The following is a 4,554-nucleotide window of genomic DNA, read 5'->3' as shown; positions in this document are numbered from 1 at the left end:
CTTACCTACAACCATCCCTAACCCTACCTACCCTAACCTATCCCTAACCCTAACCCTATCCCTACCCTAACCCTATCCCTAACCCTATAACCCGTACCTAAACCCTATCTAAACCTACCCTAACCCTATCCCTTATACCCTACTCCTATCCCTAACCCATCCCTTTAACCCTATCCCTAACCCTATCCCTAAACCCCACCCTAACCCTATCCCTAACCCTTATCCCTAACCCTATCCCTAACCCTATCCCTAACACCCTAACACCCTATACCCTTAACCCCTTATCCCTAACCCTATCCCTAACCCCATCCCTACCCCATCCCTAACCCTATCCCTAACCTATTCCCTAACCCTATCCCAACCCTAAACCCTATCCCTAACCCTAACCCTTATCCCTAAACCCTATCCCTAACCCTTATACCCTAACCCTATCCCTAAACCCTAACCCTAACCCTATCCCTAACCCTACCCTAACCCTAACCCTACCTTAACCCTATCCCTAACCCTATCCCTAACCCTATCCCTAACCCTAACCCTAACCCCATCCCTTACCAACCCATCCCTAACCCTATCCCTAACCCTATCTTCCTAAACTTAACCCTAACCCTATCCTAACCTACCCTAACCCTAACCCTATCCCTATCCCTATCCCTAACCCTAAACCCATCCCTAACCCTATCCCTAACCCTAACCCTATCCCTAACCCCATCCCCTAACCCTATCCCTATCCCTAACTTAACCCTATCCCTATCCGTAACCCTATCCCTTACCTATTCCCTAACCCTATTCCCTAATAACCCTAACCCTATCCCTACCCTAACCCTATCCCTAACCTATCCCTAACCTAACCCTATCCCTATCCCTATCCCTAACCCTAACCCTAACCCATCCCTAACCCTATCCCTAACCCCCCTCCCTAACCCTATCCCTAACCCTATCCCTAACCCTATCCCTAACCCTATCCCTAACCCTATCCCTAACCCTAACCCTAACCCTATTCCTAATAACCCTAACCCTAACCCTATCCCTAATACACTAACCCTAATAACCCTATCCCTAACCCTATCCGTAACCCTATCCCTATCCCTAACCCTATCCCTAACCCTAACCCTATCCCTATCCCTAACCCTAACCCTATCCCTAACCCTATCCCTAACCCTAACCCTATCCCTATCCCTATCCCTATCCCTAACCCTATCCCTAACCCTAACCCATCCCTATCCCTATCCCTAACCCTATCCCTAACCCTAACCCCCTAACCCTAACCCTATCCCTATCCCTAACTCTAACCCTATCCCTAACCCTAACCCTATCTCTAACCCTATCCCTAACCCTAACCCTATCCCTAACCCTTACCCTAACCCTATCCCCTATCCCTATCCCTATCCCTAATCCTAACCCTAACCCTAACCCTATCCTAACCCTATCCCTATCCCTAACCCTAACCCTAACCCTAACCCTAACCTATCCCTAACCCTATCCCTAACCCTATCCCTAACCCTATCCTAACCCTATCCTATCCCTATCCCTATCCTAACCCTAACCCTATCCCTAACCCTATCCCTAACCCTAACCCTATCCCTAACCCATCCCTATCCCTATCCCTAACCCTATCCCTAATCCTAACCCTATCCCTAACCCTATCCCTATCCCCAACCCTATCCCTAATAACCCTAACCCTATCCCTAACCCTAACCCTATCCCTAAACCTATCCCTATCCCTAACCCTATCCCTATCCCTAATAACCCTATCCCTAACCCTAACCCTATCCCTACCCTATCCCTAACCCTATCCCTATCCCTAACCCTATCCCTATCCCTAACCCTAACCCTATCCCTAACCCTATCCCTATCCCTATCCCTAACCCTATCCCTAATCCTAACCCTATCCCTAACCCTATCCCTAACCCTATCCCTAACCCTATCCCTGATAACCCTATCCCTATCCCTATCCCTAACCTAACCCTATCCCTAACCCTATCCCTATCCCTATCCCTAACCCTATCCCTATCCCTATCCCTAACCCTAACCCTAACCCTAACCCTATCCCTAACCCTAACCCTATCCCTAACCCATATCCCTATCCCTAACCCTATCCTTAACCTTATCCCTAACCCTATCCCTAACCCATCCCTAACCCTATCCCTAACCCTATCCCTAACCCTAACCCCATCCCTAACCCTATCCCTAACCCTAACCCTATTCCTAATAACCCTAACCCTATCCCTAACCCTATCCCTAACCCTATCCCTATCCCTATCCCTAACCCTAACCCTAACCCCATCCCTAACCCTATCCCTAACCCTAACCCTATCCCTAACCCTATCCCTAACCCTAACCCTATCCCTAACCCTATCCCTAACCCTATCCCTAACCCTATCCCTAACCCCATCCCTAACCCTATCCCTAACCCTATATCCCTAACCCTATCCCTAACCCTATCCCTATCCCTAACCCTAACCCCATCCCTAACCCTATCCCTAACCCTATCCCTAACCCTATTCCTAATAACCCTAACCCTATCCCTAACCCTATCCCTACCCCTAACCCTATCCCTAACCCTATCCCTAACCCTAACCTATCCCTATCCCTATCCCTATCCCTAACCCTAACCCTTAACCCCATCCCTAAACCCTATCCCTAACCCTATCCCTAACCCCATCCCTAACCCTATCCCTAACCTTAACCCTATCCCTATCCGTAACCCTATTCCTAACCCTATCCCTATCCCTATCCCTAACCTTAACCCTATCCCTATCGTAACCCTATCCCTAACCCTATCCCTAACCCTATTCCTAATAACCCTAAACCCTATCCCTAACCCTAACCCTATCCCTAACCCTATCCCTAACCCTAACCCTATCCCTATCCCTAACCCTAACCCTAACCCATCCCTAACCCTATCCCTAACCCCATCCCTAACCCTATCCCTAACCCTATCCCTAACCCTATCCCTAACCCTAACCCTAACCCTATTCCTAATAACCCTAACCCTAACCCTATCCCTAATACACTAACCCTAATAACCCTATCCCTAACCCCTATCCGTACCCTATCCCTATCCCTAACCCTATCCCTAACCCTATCCCTATCCCTAACCCTAACCCTAACCCTATCCTATCCCTAACCCTAACCCTATCCCTAACCCTAACCCTAACCCTATCCCTATCCCTATCCCTATCCCTATCCCTAACCCTATCCCTAACCCTAACCCCATCCCTATCCCTATTCCTAACCATATCCCTAACCCTATCCCTAACCCTATCCCTATCCCTAATAACCCTAACCCTATCCCTAATCCTAACCCTAACCCTAACCCTATCCCTAACCCTAACCCTAACCCTATCCCTAACCCTAACCCTATCCTTAACCCTATCCCTAACCCTATCCCTAACCCCATCCCTAACCCTATCCCTAACCCTATCCCTAACCCTATCCCTAACCCTATCCCTATCCCTAACCCTAACCCCATCCCTAACCCTAACCCTAACCCTAACCCTATCCCTAACCCTATTCCTAATAACCCTAACCCTATCCCTAACCCTATCCCTAACCCTAACCCTATCCCTAACCCTAACCCTATTCCTAATAACCCTAACCCTATCCCTAACCCTATCCCTAACCCTAACCCTATCCCTAACCCTATCCTAATAACCCTAACCCTATCCCTAACCCTATCCCTAACCCTAACCCTAACCCTAACCCTAACCCTATCCCTAACCCTATTCCTAATAACCCTAACCCTATCCCTAACCCTATCCCTAACCCTAACCCCATCCCTAACCCTATCCCTAACCCTATCCCTAACCCTATCCCTAACCCTATCCCTATCCCTAACCCTAACCCCATCCCTAACCCTAACCCTATCCCTAACCCTATCCCTAACCCTATTCCTTATAACCCTAACCCTATCCCTAACCCTATCCCTATCCCTAACCCTATCCCTAACCCTAACCCTAACCCTATCCCTAACCCTAACCCTATCCCTATCCCTATCCCTAACCCTAACCCTAACCCCATCCCTAACCCTATCCCTAACCCTAACCCTATCCCTAACCCCAACCCTATCCCTATCCGTAACCCTATCCCTATCCCTATCCCTAACCTTAACCCTATCCCTATCCGTAACCCTATCCCTAACCCTATCCCTAACCCTATCCTAATAACCCTAACCCTATCCCTAACCCTAACCCTATCCCTAACCCTATCCCTAACCCTAACCCTAACCCTATCCCTATCCCTATCCCTATCCCTATCCCTAACCCTAACCCTAACCCCATCCCTAACCCTATCCCTAACCCCATCCCTAACCCTATTCCTAACCCTATCCCTAACCCTATCCCTAACCCTAACCCTAACCCTATCCCTAACCCTAACCCTAACCCTAACCCTATCCCTATCCCTATCCCTAACCCTAACCCTAACCCTATCCCTAACCCTATCCCTATCCCTATCCCTAACCCTATCCCTAACCCTAACCCTATCCTAATCCCTATCCCTAACCCTAACCCTATCCCTATCCCTAACCCTATCCCTAACCCTAACCCTATCCCT

Source organism: Xenopus tropicalis, chromosome 5, assembly GCF_000004195.4.
Source record: "Xenopus tropicalis strain Nigerian chromosome 5, UCB_Xtro_10.0, whole genome shotgun sequence".
Taxonomy (NCBI): Eukaryota; Metazoa; Chordata; class Amphibia; order Anura; family Pipidae; genus Xenopus; species Xenopus tropicalis.
Note: the sequence above shows the minus strand (reverse complement) of the source record.